The 17339-nt window shown below is 32.6% G+C and overlaps 1 long non-coding RNA gene across 1 annotated transcript; it reads left to right on the top strand.

Moving 5' to 3' along the window:
- The first annotated feature begins 1162 nt into the window (after positions 1–1162).
- Positions 1163–15356, top strand: LOC147411904 (uncharacterized). Its single transcript, XR_015181385.1, has 2 exons — positions 1163–9147; positions 9253–15356. It is a non-coding gene; the product is annotated as an uncharacterized LOC147411904 (long non-coding RNA).
- The last annotated feature ends 1983 nt before the right edge of the window (positions 15357–17339 follow it).

The following is a 17339-nucleotide window of genomic DNA, read 5'->3' as shown; positions in this document are numbered from 1 at the left end:
AGTAAAATATTGTTCTATTAAATAAATGAATGATTGTTGAATTTATGTTTCTAATAAAATGTTTTTCGATTTATATTTATATATTTGGTGGTTAAAATTCTTTACCAGAAGTAAGTGAAGATGGTACAAGCTGTTACTTTAGGAAAGGGTTGTTACTTTGGTGGTTAAATCTTTCCCAATGAGTTCTAATGTTGGTGTGAGGCTCTTGTTTTTGTTTACCCACTAATGCTAAATCAAAGTACACCACCAATTTGAAAATGGCAGAATGTCTAAATAATCTTAAAACCCTCGACAATCACAGCCACCATTGCCATCGCCATCGTCATCACCACCACCGCATCATCGTCATTAAAGCCTTAATTCAACCGTGGGGTTCTTGTTCCTCCATTTCACTCTATCCAAAGTTAAGTCTTGTGTAATTAGTCGATGCTGAAGTAACATTATGGGAGACATTTTCTGACTTGGATGTGTCTCATAACCATAAGTGTTTTCATCGAGATATGAGTGAAATCTCAAAGAAAAACATTTATGATTATGACACACATTCATACGTTATAAATGTCCCCCACAGTGTTACTCTAGCATGACTCTATAAGCAAACAAAGAAACCAATTTGAAAATCAAACGAAATAATCTAAAAACCTTAAATCATTAGGACCATCATAGATGATGAAGCAAAAAAGTTAATAACTGGGGTCTTTTTCTCATTTGATGATCAAAGAAGTCTTTTAATTCGTTTGAAGAATTATGGATTTGCAAAGAAGTTGGAGGCATAAAGGCTCAGATATGATGAATTTGTTTTAAAGAAAAGGTATTTATGTCAAGATAAAAAATTCCTACAGGTTATTTTTTATAAAAAAAAAAGAAAAATTAAATATCATGAACCCTACTAACCCTATTTCTACGTTTTTTTTTCTATTAGAGTTTGGGAATATTGATGGTGAGGAAAAAAAAATAGCTATTCCAAAACTCTAACCCATGTAAGATAAATCGGTCTATGGACCTACGTTTTGAAACTACTAACGATGGAGTGCTATTAGTAATGGGTAGTGTGCAACTAGTCACACAGCATAATTGACACGTGTCCAATTTTTATAATGCAGAATCCAATTATACATTGACTCGGATTGGTAAACACACCGCCTTAGAATGCGCGGAATCTTTAATGGACACGGCTCCAATCGGCCGATAGTGTCCAATTATCTATTGACACGTGGTTGGTAAACACCGCCTTAAAATTACGCGGAAACTTTCTATAATCTATAAATAGGGATCCATATCTCTTTATCCTTTCCAGTTTCGAATAACCCTCATATTGGGTTTTCGATTTCCAGCGCTCTATTCCTAATCTCTATTATGGTTCTATTTATTTTTTCTTTGATTTGATTCTTTCTCGACTTCAATTCTTTTATATGTTGAATCGATGATGCAGGTTTGTTAGTTTATGTGATTTGGTTCAAGACGCAGACGAGGTTTGTAAGTTTATGTGATTTGGCTTGATTCGGAGACTATTGGATTAGTAAGAACTTGTCGTTTATTTTTTTTCTTCTATGATTTCGCTTGATTTTACGGTTTTAGAGCTTCGATTCAAACTTTCTTACGATCTGGTTCCAAGATTTGATCCAATAATCTGTTGATATTTAGGGAAAGATCAACAAAAGCAGGATTTCTATGATGCTTTCTTGGGGTTCTTGTTATTGATCGGTTGATCTTGTAAGTTCGTGGGGAATCATTCAACTTATTTGATTGATATTAAGGGAAGGTGATAGTTATCTGGCAACTTCAACTTAATAATTTAAGTTGCGAAGAATCCTTCCTTATTCTCAATTTTGACGAGTTCTATTTGGGTATTTGTAAAATATCTGTAGACTTGGAGTGATTTGAATTGGGCTTGGCATAGCTGATAATTATTACTGCATGAAGAGGTTTTCATATGATCTTCCAAATTCCAATCTCTGGTTTCTTTAGAGGATTTATGTTTATTATATTTGGGTTTTACGTGGGATTCCGTTGCTGAATGATTACAGATCATGATAGGGTTTCTACGCCGGAGTTGCTTTCAATTAATTTCAGTTTGGTGTGGTTAGTCTCAAAATCATCAATCAAGCTGATCTTTATCCTTGCAAGAATCAATGATTATTATTAATCGTTGTATTTAATCGTTGATATTCTTCCCTTGGCAGTGCAAGGATGTTGAGTATATGTTTTTTGGTTGTGCGAGGTGGTGAGCATTGGTGATTGGATTGTGCGAGGCTTTTATGTGATTGATTTGATGACTATTAGGAGTTCTTGATGATATTTCGTTTTGATTTTCACGGTTTTAAGGATGGTATAAGTACAAGTCTTTGGATTTTCTAATGGTTTCTCAAGAGCCGGTTGCAGAACTGATGTTTTCTCCTTTGTTTTTGTAGAAATACAAATAGCCATCACATATTCAAATGGATCTTGTACAGATTACTTAGGTCTTGTTATAGATTTGTTTATTGCTTATTGATAATTTTTTATGTATTATTACAAGTACGTGTAAATTGGTATTAACACTTCTAATTAATTTGATCAGTCAAGGAATGCATTTGATTTCATGCAACAGTCTCGAGCGAATCAAAGTTTTTTCTTTTGTCTTGTATATATATATGTTTCCTAGATACTTTCTAGCTGTGTGGTTGGAACTTTTATTTGATTTGTTGTGTGATTATTCAGGAATCAAGTAGTGGATGAAGTGTTGGGCTTGGTTGCTAGTATAACAGCTGCAAAAGGGGTTTTAGTTGAAATTTCATTTAGTAGTTATTTTGTTGTATAAAATAAGATCATTGAACTTAATTTTTTATGTGGTTCAGGTGGGTTGATGAATTGATTGTGCACCGTATCTGCTTTAAGATCTTACGAGGGTTTTCTTTGATGAAGTTGCTTTTGGGTTTTATTTATATTTTTATTAGAGTGGTTCTATAATTCGTCTTAGGAAATCAATGAGGAAGCCTTTACACGTTTCTACCTGTCCAACTTGATTTTTGTAGGGTCATAAAAGATATTGGTTGATTGACGTGAGCCTGGTTTGTGGTCATCGGTTTTCTATATGATGGTAATTCGATTATGGATCACACCTGGTGTGAGGTTTTCGGTTTAATTGATTTGTATTTTTATATTTGGTTCTTGGTTAATAAGTTTCGTGTGATTTTTTTAATAATTATTAATTGGTTTATTATACTTTTAGGCCTTTGCATGGTCGATTATTCAGGTGGTTTCTCAGCAACTTGATAAATCGATTAAAGACTACATCTGCACTGGTTTTTTGTCTATATACTGGAGTTCACCTGTGCCTGCAGCACGGGGATCCTCGTTGGTGTTAATGGAGTAAAAGCAGAAATAAAAAGAGTTAGGGGTATTATTAAAATTTTTGAGGTTAGGGGATAAAAGATTAAAAACAAGAAACTGGGTTAAAGGGGTAAAAGATGAATCATAATAAATAGGCTGATCTTAAATATCAAAAAAATAAAATGAAATAAGACTGATCTTTTTCTTAATGTATATTTTCCATATATTTTAATGTGTACATAATTATAAAAATAGAACGTTAATGATGGGTAGAGATTTCTTTGTAGGATTATTTGAAATGTTGGAAAAAACAGGTCCGATGTAATCTATATGTGTAAAAGTTATCTACTCGTATTCGAGCTTATTCTAGTTATCTACCTATATTTCAACTTAATAGAGTAATTGACGAAGTGTTTTTCCCTATGACGTCGGATTTCCCCCCTTGTAATGGCCTATGGAAACAAACTCATAACTCCTGTGTTTTCTTTTCATTGTGTGGTTAATGGCATTCAGAATTGAACATTGGGTCCTCCAAACTTTTTCATGAATGCGTTAGTGATTCTTCACATTTTAGACTTGTTAGATTGATGTGTTCTTTTTACCTGTGTTTTTCACATCAACTTATTAATCCCTGGAGTCCTCCCCTATCGGCTTTTATCATCTCCAAGTCATCAATTATTCTTTCCCTCATTTGAGTTAGTTTTCTATTTTAGATATATAATCATTAAACTGATTATGTTGTTAGTTCTGCGAGGTTGTCTACGGCCGCGATGATTGGAATGTGCAAGGCATTTGTAACATTATGATCTGATGTGAACTTGAAGCTTTTGTCTAACTTTGGTTTTGGTGGTTTTACTTTTTGAATGTGTGCAGTTCCTTGGAATTTTTATTATTTGCGTAAGAGAGCTTGGTTGTGTAAGAGTTTATTGCAGATATGTAGCATTTCTCTTTTGTTTTTATAGATTAGATTAGATATGGTCGTGAGATTCATGTTGGTCCAAGATACTTTGGCTTAAACAGATAAAAAACTGAGTTACGTCAAGTCCTATCTTGAATTTCTCTATTATTTATTGATCATTAGATGTGAATAAACATCAACTTCACCAATTCATTTTATTGATCCAGGGAAGGCATCTGATTATGAGGGACAACCATGGGTGGAATTAAGCTTTGAATTTTTATTTTGTTATTCCCTTGTTTTGACCCATTCAAGTTGCAAAGTTGAATCATTTATTTGACTTGGTGTGGGTTTTTCAGGAATGAAGTAGTTCGTGAGATGTTGAAACTGGCTTGGTCCCCATATCTGCCAAAATGAGCATGTTAATTAAAAGTTCAATTCACTTGTTATTTTGTGAATGGAATTGCTTCTTTTAAATAAAAGGAAATTGTTTTTTCGTACGGTCAATTCACTAGTAATATTTTCTCCTTTTGTTTTCTTAGAGCCTGGTTGGAAACAAATGGATTGGGTTTGTGGTAATTATCCAAGTTTCTATTTGATGATTGCTTATTGTGGTTAAATTGTAATAGTTCAAATTTTAATGAATCTTTTAGTTTGTTGACATGATCATGATTTGAGCTTTGTAACCTAACATCATTTTTTGGATTGGGTTATAAGTTCGATGCAAAGTTTAAATAGACTCCTAGCTTTTAGTGCGAGGAAAATTCTTCCGTCCCTTATCTAAATCATTGGAGGTCAGTGACTTTTTTGTGCTGTAGTTTTCGTCAGAGCCCTCCATAATGTTATTCTTCTTGAATTTTTCAAGTCAGTACTCATTAATCTCTCTTGAATTTCCCTCCTATCGATTTTTATCATTAGAGTGATATCTTGTTAGTGATGCGGGTGGTATGGCTGCGATGGTTAGAATCTATCTGCAAAGCATTTGTAGTTCACGATTGATTCTTTGGGTATTTGAAGCTGTTCCTCTCTTTGGATTCAGTGGTTTTTCAGTTTTAAGGTTTTGTGTTCGTGTTTTGCATGAGAGCTTGTTGTAGATCTGGAATTTTCTCTTTTGTCTAAATTTTATTCTGTTATACTTTGTTTTCGTGCTTGAATAGGTTGATCTTTTACTGGACTTGTTTGGAGATCGTCAGGAGGGTTAAAGTAGTTTGTGAGAAAGAAACTGGCTTGGTTGCCCGTATAACTTCTGCTAAAGTGGACATTTAAATTGATCATTCAGTTGTAATTCTAGTTTATGAAATTGTATATTTAATTAAGAGGAATTCTGGTATTTGTATGGTTGATTTTTTTCAAGTGGAATCAATTATGGTGTTTTTTTTCTCCAGGGGAGTCCATCATGCAATCGACAAAATTTATCTTATTGAGAAAACAATGTTTCTCTCCATGGATTCGAGGCAACAAGAGAGCATAATGCTCGACAAATATTTGGTTGGTCAATCAAGCAATTAAAAGTGCTATGAATCTTTTCATTTTTTCACATGCTCATTATTGACACTGAAATTGAGCTATTAATTACTATTCAACCTTTTTTATTTTTTGGACACACGATGAAATTTTAGCCTTCTAGATTTGCTTGTGTCCAATATGTCAACTCGTGGCAGTGTGAATAATTACTTGTTAATCCTTGTGTACCCTCTTTCTCAACCGGATTTGGTTGTGTTTTATCCCTTTTATTTATCCTTTGTTACATCTTTTAAGTGAATTCCCTGATCTTATATTTTGATTAAATTCCTATACAGTTTCTTGTGGTTTGAGCGATTGGATTTTGTAAATACAATTATATTCTTTTATTGATTCTGGGACGCGTGGAGCTTTTGTTGGTCTTGAATTTCACATTTTGGATGTCACATGTTCAACCATCTTGTGTTTCTTTAATGGTCACCAATCATGCACGTGCTTTTGTAGATTGATCTATTCTTTGGTTCGTTTTCAACTGATGGCTCGAGTTGTTTGATGAATAGTTTGGGTTCCAGGGGGGGTTTATATTAGCTTAGTGATCTTTAATATTTATAGTTGTTTTAGATTTATTGTTGAGGGAAGGCCATTTACAGTTCTACAACCCTTAGGAAGGACTACGAATAAATTTTTACTCTTTGATTTTTATTATTTTCAAGTTGTATGGCTGGATCTTATGATTAGCGTGGCCCAGTTTTACTTTCAGCTTTTAATATAATGAAAATTCTCTCTATTCTTCTCTCAATCATGGGTGTACAGTGACCTTTTGATCTAATTTTTTCAGTCCCTCCATAGGCTCGTTAACCTCCCTTTAATACTCTCGTATCATCTTTTATCTACCCAGAGCCATCATTTGTTCTTCTGTTTTTGTAGTTTTATGTTCAATTTCTAGATTATTTTTTAAATCGATTATGTTGGTTTTGCAAGGTGGTGCATGGCTGCGATGGTAAGAATCTGCAAAGCATTTCTATTTCTATTTCATGATTGATTTGATTGGTATTTGATTTTCTCTCTTTGGATTTGTAACCTTTTCCCTTTCAAGGTTTGAGTTGGTGTGCTGCATGAGGGTCTGGAGTAATTTTCTAAATTTCTTTTGTTATCTAGATTGATTAGATAGTCGTGAGATTTTTTTCCTTGGATTGATCCAAAATGGGGGCTCACCTCACGCCTTCTTATAGATTTCTTATTATTTATTGATTCTTAGCTGTTGTAATTTGACTCTTTTCCTCAGATTGATACATGAAGCCAAGTTATGTAGGTTAATGGAGTTCTTGTTTTATTCTGGTATTCCTTTGTTCTCATTTGTGTAAGTTGCAAAGTTGGACCTTTTATTGGATTTGGTGGGAAATTGTCAGGAGTGATAAAAAGTAGTTCGTGAGATGGAAACTTGCTTGGTTGCCTGTACAACTTCTGCTAAAGGGGGTGTCTGTTCACAGTTCAATTCAGTAGTTATCCAATCAAGTTGTATTTGATTAAAATACTTGTTGCGTGATTTTTCCTAATAATTTTTAGGGACAATTTTATGCGTTACATTTTTTCCTTTTATTGTTTTAGGACCTTAAAAGCATGGTTGGACTGACCTGATTTATGGATTGGATGAAGTAGAAAGCAAACCTTCAATAGCGTGCATCAACTGCTATTTGGGCCAGGACAATCTCTCTCTCTCTCTCAAAAAAAAAAAAAAATGTAAAAAAAGAAAAATGAAAATAGTAGGTCTACGACTTTTGTGTGATAGAATTTTTCTTATAGGTTGTATACTTTTTCTCATGGTTTCCCATAAGGTCGTCGTTCTATATTTTTGTATTTATCTTGCTAATACTCATTACTCCCTCTTTTCTGTATCGGCTCGTCATCTCTGAGCCCTCATTTTTTTTTCTTTTCCTCTTTTAGGTTAAGATATTACTAATTTGTTATGTTGTTGGTTGTGTGGACAGTGGAGCAATGGCCAACATGATTGGGAGATGTAAGACAATTTAATTCATGGTTGATTTGATGGATATTTCAAGCTTATATCCTTGATTCTAATAGTGTAGATCTTTGGAATTAACAATGGTTGCATAAAAGTCTGCTGCGGATTAACCGTACTTCTGTTTTTTTTTTTTTAGTTCTATTTTTGGGATATTCCATATTTATCACCATTTTTGTTGTTTTTTGAGAACAACCTATGTGGGTCATTTTCAGGTGGGTTGCAGGGAATTAACTGATTTAATTATTACCTCAACTCATTTTAGATCTCATGAGGTTTGCATGCTAGATTTATATTTATTTTAGCGGTGTCATTAGGATCTCAATAATCAATTAGGTGGATTGGGAAATAAGCTGCTTTTTTGTTTCAGTTTCTTCAGCTTGTAAAAGCTTCTATAACCTTACACTGGTTTATGAATTGGGTAAAGTATGATACAAGCTTTTAATAGTCTCGGTTGTTGGCTTTTGGTACGAGGACAATTTCCTTTCCAGCTCCCATAATTATTGGAAGTCAGTGACGTGCGGTGTAGTTTTTCTCAATCTTACATATATATATATATTGAGTGCTCTACCGGTTGTCATCATCTTTGAGCCCTAATTTGTTCTTTTCCTCTTTTAGGTTTAATTTTGGATTTCAGGTATTACTAATTAAATTAATTTTTTTGTATTGATAGTTATGCGAGGTGAATTGTGGTCGTGATTATTGGAGTGTTCAAGGGATGTCTTGTATGATTGATTTGACTTGTTATTCAAGCTCTTGTCTACTTTTTATTTTTTATTTTGGTAGTTTTTCACTTTCAATGTTTGATTCACATGCAGTTCTTGGAATTTCTAATGGTTGTGTGCAAGCCTGTTTTGCAGATGTGCAGCATTTCTCTTGTTTTTTTAGATTAGATATAGCAGTAAGATCCATATTGTTCCAATATATTTTTCCTTCTATTTATTTTAATATGGGCATCACCTCGTGTTTTATTATTGCTTTCAGACATAATTATCAACTCTTTGAACTCATTTGATTGATCCATAGTGTTCCAATATATTTTGCCTTCTAGTTGTTGTTATTTATTGATTTCCGACACAATTAAGTATCAGCTCTTTGAACTCATTTGATTGATCCAGGAAGGCATCTGTCTAATTACAAGCGATCACTAGTGGAGATACCAGGATATGAAGTTCTATTTTATTCCTTTATTCCCTTATCATGCATTCAAGTTGCATAGTTGGATCTTTTATTGGACTCTGGTGTGAGCTTGTCAGTAATAAAATAGTTTGCGAGACGTTGAAACTGGCTTGGTTGCGCATTTAGCTTCTGCCAAACGGGGTTTTCATTCGAAGTTCAATCGATAGTGTATGAAATTGTATCTTTTAATTAAAAGGAATTCATGTCTTTGTATGGCCCATTATTCAGGTGTTTTCTGATTTGAGTTGACAAATTGATTATGGACCACATCTGCATGGTTGATTTGATCTTGTTTATTTTATTAAAATAATATTGCAATTTTTTTATTAATTATTTAGGACTTTCTCACGGGTCTACTTATTTTCTATTTTTTGTTTCTTAGGTCTGTAAAAAGCTTCTTTACATAACATGACTTTTGGATTGCGGCGAAGGTTTACTAGCACTTGACTCAGCTTTTAGCTTGGAGAGATTTCTTTTCTTTCCCACTCTTAGTAATGGTTCAATGGCTTTTTTGTGATCTAATTTTTTTGATAATCTATCATTTGTTCTTTCTTCTTGTATTTTTCACATTAATTTGTTATCCCTCTACTACTCTCCTATTGGCCTTTACCATCTTCAAGCCGTCATTTTTTTTTATTTTTGTTTTTTCAGTTTTAGATATTATTCATTAAAATGATTATGTTGTTGGTTCTGTGAGGTGGGGCATGGCTGTTATTATTCGAGTTTGCAAGGCATTTGTAATTCCCTTGTTTTAATGCACATTCAAGTTGCAAAGTCGGATCATTTATTGGACTTGGTGAGAGTTCTTTAGGAATAAAGTATTTTGTGAGATGTTGAAACTGTCTTGGTTGCGCATATCTTCTAAAGGGGGACTGTTCATTCAAAGCTCAATTCACCTATTATTTTTGCCTCTGAACCTTTGTTGATTGTGGGTTCCTTATTCCAACTATCTCAAATTTCTTTATGGTTTCATAGGATGCTTCTGTAGATTGACGTTCCTCTTTTGCTTCTTGTCAAATGGCTTGAGATCTTCAATGGATTTGAAACATTCGGTTTTTATTTTGAAGGGGGATTTTTTTACTGTTGTTTTGAATTTTTGAGTACCTTATTGATATTTTGATATAAATGTTTTCAATTTACTAATTGTTTAGTGAAGGAAATTGTTTTCTACAATCATTTGGAAAGGAAAGCCGAACAATACGAGATTACAAAGGATAAGTTTCCTTTGGTTCATTATTTCTACTTTTTCTTGTGGTATTACTGTGTTTTTCATTGGCTATGGTCCAGCTTTAGGTATAGAGTAATTTACTAGATTTTTAAATTTGGTTGCAGGAAACAAATAATAGAAAGGCGTGCTCATCCTAATTTATTTTCTATTTTCAGTTGTTCTATTGATGGATTTTCAGGTGGATTCACGATCAAAGTATTTTCATTATTACCTCAACTGATTTTAGGAATTTATTTTCTATTTTCTGTATGGAATTATTTTGTTTATTTACTTTGGTATCATTGAGATCCCATTCATTGATTAGGTGGATTGGGGTTTTTTTTTTTTGTTTTGTTTTGTTTTGTTTCTTAGGTTTGTAAAAGGCTTCTTTACATAACATTGACTTTTGGATTGGGGAGAAGATTTACTAGCATCGACTTAGCTTTTGTCACATCAATTCATTAATCCCTTGAGTCCTCTCCTATTGGCTTTTATCATCTCCAAGCCCTCATTTCTCTCTCTTTTCGAGTTGGTTTTCAATTTAGATGTTACTTACTAGATTGATTATGTTTGTTCTGCAAGGTGTTACATGGCTGCAATGATTGGAATGTGCAAGGCATTTGTAATTCATGAACATCTGATGGGGTATTTAAAGGTTTTTGTCGTTGATTTTGGTAGTTATACTTTTTGAATGCATGCAATTCCTTGGAATTTCTAATATGGGTGTCAGAGCTTTTTGCATATATGTTGTAGGTTTTTTAGATCAGATATGGTCGTGAGAGATTAATCCAAGGTATTTTGCTTTAAATTGATAAGAAAAATAGAGCTTATCACGTCTCTTTATATATATATGTATATTTTAAATCATCTGATATGTGCGTAAGAGCTTGTTGCATATATGTAGTAGTACTTTTTAGATCAGATATGGTTGTGAGAGATTGATCCGAGGTATTTTGCTTCAAATTGATGAGAAAAATAAAGGGCTATTCGTCTCTTCATATAATTTAAAAAAAAGGTTATTTATTGACAATTATATGTGAATTGAGTATCAACTCTTCCAAGTCATTTTATTGATCTAGGAAGGCATCTGATTATGGGCCATGACCACGGGTGAAGTTATGGAGTTTAATTTTATTCAGTTATTCCCTTTTTTAATATATTCAAGTTGCAAGTTGGTTCCTTTATTGGACTTGGTGCTGAGTTTTTCAGGAATAAAGTAGTTCGTGAGATGTTGAAACTGGCTTGGTTGCACAGATCTGCCTAAGGGGACTTAAGTTGTATTTGATTCATAATTTTTACGTGATTTTTCTAAATAGTAATTGGTTTACATTTTTCTTTGTTCTTTTAGGGCCTTAGAGGCTTGGTTTGCTGAGATGGATTTGGTTTGTATTTGATGATTTCCTATGTCGGTATACTTCCTCTCCTTTTGCTTGTGGAGGTTATGTTGTATTAGTTCAAATTCTAATTGATCTTTTAGTGTTCTTTTGTACATGTTCATGATTGGGCTCTAAAAATGAATTATGATGCCGATATTGATAAACCATTATTTTCTTAATTTTTATATTTTTTATTTATAAAATCCAATTTTTTTTAAAAATGAACAACAGAATAGTGGGTAAAGATTTCATTTTAGGATCATATGAAACGATGAAAGAAAATACAATGTATGCCTAAATAACCAATATTTGAACTCATCATTATTAACGAAACAGTTTGTCCTAAAGCCTCAAATTTCCTTCCTGATAATTGCATGAATTAATGGCATATGATCAAACACATCTTTAACTCATGTATTTTCTTTTATCATCGGGTCAATGTTCTCCAAAATTGATAGTTGAAACTTGGTAAACTTTTTGATTGAATGCACAAAATTCAAATCTTTAAGCCTTCTGGATTTTTTGGGGTCCAAGATGATAACTCACGTGGCAGTCTATGAATTTCTGTTTACCGACAGTTCTGTGAGTCGTCTTCTTATGACCAATTTTTATCTTATTTATTCCAACCTTTTAATTCTTTGTTGTTCCTTTTGAGTGTTGATTTCCCAATCTTATATAATAATTTATATAGGATTTTTAACTTTTCAAAGGGTATTAGATTTTGTAGTGTATGTTGAAAATTTTAATGGTCGCATAAGGTGCTTTGTGGGTTCACATGTTCCTTATGTTTTTAAACAGAGCTCGAGTTGTTAGATGAATTCAAAACATTTGGTTTTTTTATTGCACGGTTCTTCTTTTACTATTATTTAATAATTTTGTGCAAGTGATATTTAGATGTTGTTTATAATTGTATCAATTTATTGATTCCTTAGGGAAGGCAATTACTTTCGTACAAATCATTAGGAAGAATACAATATTATGAAGGATAAGTTTCCCATGTTCCCTAGTTTTTTACTTTTATTTATTTATGTATTTTTTTGAGTAGTATGGCTGGATCTTTCAATGGACATGCTCTAATTCTAGGTATCAAGTAATTGACAAGAAATTGGTTTCAAGAAACATATGATAGTTGTTGAGGTAAGACGTATTACTCTTGGGGCTATAAAATCTGTTTTTAACCTCAGAGATTTTTGGATTGGGTGAAGTGTGATGCAAAGCTTTGATGGTGCGGACTTCCAGCTTTTAGTGAGGAAAATTCTTCTCTCCATCCCTTTTCTAAATCGTAGAGGCCAGTGACTTCTTTGTGACCTAAATGTTGTCAGTCCTTCATAGGGCTAATATTCTTGGAATTTTTCTCATTAATACTTGTTAAGCTCTCTTGAATACTCGCGTATTGTCTTTTATCATCCCAGAGCCCTTGTTTTTTCTTCTGTTATTTTCAAGTGAAATTACTCTTTTAACTTGATTATGTTAGTTTTGCGAGGTGGTGCATGGCTGCAATGGTTAGAACCTGCAAAGCATTTGTAGTTCCTGATTGGTATTTGGAGACACTCTTTGGATTTGGTAGTTTTTCAGTTTCAGTGTTTTGAGTAGGTGTTTGCATGAGAGCCTGTTGTAGATCTGGAGTTTTTCTATTTTGTTATTTAGATGATAGATGATTTAGATAGTGAAATATTTTTCCTTCAATTTATTTAAAATGGGGCGTCACCTTGAGTCTTGTTACAATTTTCTTTTTATTTATTGATTTGTGGAGATAATTTTCAACTCTTCCAATTCCTCTGATTGATCCAGGAAGGCACCTGATAATGACCAAAAACGACTGGCAAAAATAGGTTATGGAGTTGTAGTTTAATTCTGCTTTCCCTTGGTTTTTTTGCATTCAAGTTGCAAAGTTGTATCTTTTGTAAGACTTGGTGGAGATTGTCGGGAGGGATAAAAGTAGTTTGTGAGATGGAAACTGGCTTGGTTGTCTGTATAACTTCTGCCAAAGGGGATGCACGCTAAAGTTTAATTCAGTAGTTATTTTAGTGTATGAAATTGTATCTTTTCATTAAGAGGAATTCTGGTTTTGTATGGTTGATTTTTCATGTGGAATTGATTATGTAGCACATCTACAGAGGGTTATTTGATCAAGTTGTATTTGATTAAAATAATTGTTGTGTGATTTTTCTCAATGGCAATTTTATGAGTCTACATTTTTCCCTTTAGTTGTTTTAGGACCCTGAAAGCTTGCTTGGAGTGACCTGGATTTGGTTTGTGGTAATTGTTAGGACTTCCCCTCTCTATTTGCTTCCTGAGGTTAAGTTTTTAGTTAAAAGTTTTATGAATCATTTCATTCTTTCACATGTTCATTAAGCTATGAATTACTACTTCGTCTACTATTTTTGTATGATACATAATATGCAAATTTTAGCATCCTAGATTTGCTAGTTTCCAATCTGGTAACTCTTGGCAGTATGAATTATTATTTATTAATCCATGTGTACCCACATTCGACTGGTTTTTGTAGGGTTTGATCCCCTTCTATTTATCCTTCGTTGCATCTTTGAGTGTTAATTCCCCAATCCTAAGTACTAACTTGAATTTTTTAGGATGTTTTGTTTCTATACGGTGCCTCATGTTTGCGGCGATTGGATTTTATTAACTTTCTTTTATCAATTCTGGGATGCGTGGAGTGTTTGCTGATCTTGGATTTCACATTTTGGATCACACAATAACCTGAATGGTTTTTAACTTGCGATTGAGACTCTCTTCCTGTTAACTATTTTGATTTCTTAAAGCATGTTATGCATATTTCGATTTTCTGAATTTTTTCTAAATTTATTAATTGTTTAGGGAAGGCATTTGCATTTCTACAACAAGTACAAGATTACAAGATTACGAAGAAGTATAAGTTGCCCTTGCTCAATTTTTTGTTTTTTAGTAATTGTATGATTGGATCTTTTAAAAATTGTCATGGTCCAGTGTTAGGTATCAAAAAATGGATTTAAGTACTATGCAAACTTTTCATAGTTTCTCCTGTTAGCTTTTGGTGCAAGGAAAATTTTCCTTTCCAGATCTCTCCAATGGTAGTAGGTCAGTGTAATCCTTACATTTTTCCAAGTACGACTCATTATTCCCTCTTGATACTCTACTGGTTTTCATCCTCCAAGCCCTTGTTTGATCTTTTCTTCTTTTAGGTTTATTTTTCAATTTTAGATTGTACTAATTAAAGTCATCATTTTGTATTGATAGTTATGCAAGGTGGATCTTGGTCCCAATTATTGGAATGTTCAAGGCATTTGTTATTCATGATGATTAATTTGACTAGTAATTCAAGTTTTTGTATATTTTTTGATTCTGGTAGTTTCATTTTCAATGTTCGAATTCTCATGCAGTTCCCTGGAATTTCTAATGGTTACATGAGAGCCTGCTGCAGATATGCAGCGTCCCTTCTGTTTTTCTTACTTTAGATATAGCCATAAGATCTGTATCGGTCCAATAAATTTTACCTTCTATTTATTTAATTTTAAGATAGGATTAACTTGTGTCTTTTATTGGTTTCTTCTTTTCTATTGTTTTTCAGATGTTATTCAAGTGTTGACTCTTCAATTCATTTGATTGATCCAGAAAGGCGTCTGATTATGAGCAATCACTAGTGGCTAATCTAGGATATGAAGTTCTATTTTGTTCCTTTATTCCCATGTTTTTCATGTATTCAAGTTGCAAAGTTGGATCTTTTATTGGACTTGGTGTTAGATTTTCAGGAATGAAGTAGTTCATGGGATATTGAAAGTGGCTTGGTTGCTCATAGCTTCTGCCAAAGGGGGGGTTCATTCAAAGTTCAATCAATGGTTGTAGTTCTTTTAGTAACATGAAATTGTACTTTTTAATTAAGAGGAATTTATGTCTTTGTATTTTTCAGGTGTTTTCTTATTTGAATTGACAAAGTGATAATGGGCCACATCTGCGAGGTTTATTTGATCTTGTATTTGTTTAAAAAATAATGTTGTGATTTTTCTCGATAATTATATAGGTCAATTTCATGCGTTTACTGTTCCTTTTTGTTTTTTAGGTCCTTAAAAGCTTGTTTGGACTAGAATGGATTTAGTTTGTGCTAATTTCCCGAGTTTCTGTTTGGTGATTTCGTGAATTGGTAGACTTCCCTTCTTGATTTAGTTGAGGTTATGTAGTAGTAGTTCTAATTCTGATGTATGTTTTTGTTCTTTCACATGTTCATGATTGAGCTCTTAACAATGAGGTATGACCTGACATAACGAACTGATTTTTTCTGAATTTAATTACTTAATATTTTTTTTTTATTGAATTACTAATATTAAAAAAAGATCAGGAGAACATCAGGTGGAGATTTTCCCCTAGGCAGACATGAAATGTTGAAGGAATTTTTTATTTTTATTGATGCCTAAAATTAGATTTTCCTTTAGGCAGGCATGAAATGTTGAAGGAATTTTTTTTAATTTATGCCTAAAAATTATGTACTCATATCTGAACGTATCGTGGTTAACAAAACAATTCATCTTAATGCATTGAATTTCCTTCCTGATAAGTGTCCACCCAAGGACTGCAACAAAGTTTCTTATTGATTAATTCTATATTTGCAATTGGTCTCTGCTACAAGTATCTATTCCATCTCTTTTGTTTTTAGGGCCATAACAAGAAGTTGAGCTGGCATTGATTTGGACTGAGGTAATAAATGAGTTTCTGTTAATTGCTCCTGTAGATGGTTTTTAGTTAGTTATTGTTTTACTTGATTTGTTGCTAAGGTCATCTTTTGTAAGTTGAAATTGTTATTGATAAGTTGGCAAGTTTCTTGGTTCTTTTTTATGTTTATGATCGAGCTACATCATACAAACCTAGCTATGAATCCAATATTGATATGTGAATTTGCATCAAATATTTTTGTGATCATATTTTCAGAGGGAAAGTATTTCTCACTAGCAAGGTCGGTTAGTCTAAAAATGGAAATATTTCAATCAGTGTGGAAATGAATATAATTTTTGGAAATGACAGAAATATTGAAGAAATTTTCGTTGACCCTATTCGGAACTGATAAAATAGGCATTAAAACACTCATTTAAGTCATTAAAATGCTACCATATGGAGTGTGAAATTGAATATCAACGACGTTTTGCTACGCATATGCACATGTATTGAGAGGCTGACATTGAAAATGAGATTAATAATGTTGCATTAACTACATATAACTTAATATCTAAGACATTAAAATGAAGAAATTATTTAGTATTGCATTCATGTGTTATTATATTTTTTTGTATAAGAAGAATAATTTGATAACGTATCTAACTAATGGAAACAAGGCTGATTGTATGCGTGCTTATGTAAATGTACTAATATGCTTAGAATACATTAAAATAGGATGATATAGATGTTATTCTGACGGATGAATGTTATGTGCAATTTTTTTATTAGTAAATACCATGTATAATTTACAAAGTTCTTCTAAAAGTAATTACAAGTCTTTTTCAAAAAATAATATTTTGGTCATCATTGAAAATTGCATTTTTATACTTTAGCAATTTTGGTCAAAATTCACTATTCATCGAAAAGAAAGTGTTTTCTGCTGAAATATATACAAAAGGAAGCTGTTGGTTAAATTTTGATTTCTTTTTGTGGAAATGGAAATATTTGGTATATTTTGTGGGAATATGTTGAATTTTAATACTATGCTCACTAGGAATAAATATCATAGTAGAAAAAATGTTTATACCTAAAAAGGAAACATAGATGATTTAGATGACTTAGAGCTTCTTGCAAGTGTTACCAGGAATAATCAGCCTATGGTCAGTTTTTAACTTGCTAGAGAAGGTTATATAATTGTGTTTGCTTGTATGAGATTGTGGTTTTTGTGGTTCCAATATTTGAAAT

This window comes from Akebia trifoliata, chromosome 1, assembly GCF_017979445.1.
Source record: "Akebia trifoliata isolate Shusen 1 chromosome 1, ASM1797944v1, whole genome shotgun sequence".
Lineage (NCBI taxonomy): Eukaryota > Viridiplantae > Streptophyta > Magnoliopsida > Ranunculales > Lardizabalaceae > Akebia > Akebia trifoliata.
The sequence above is the reverse complement of the archived record's forward strand: the minus strand, read 5'-3'. Positions and strand labels throughout refer to the sequence as shown.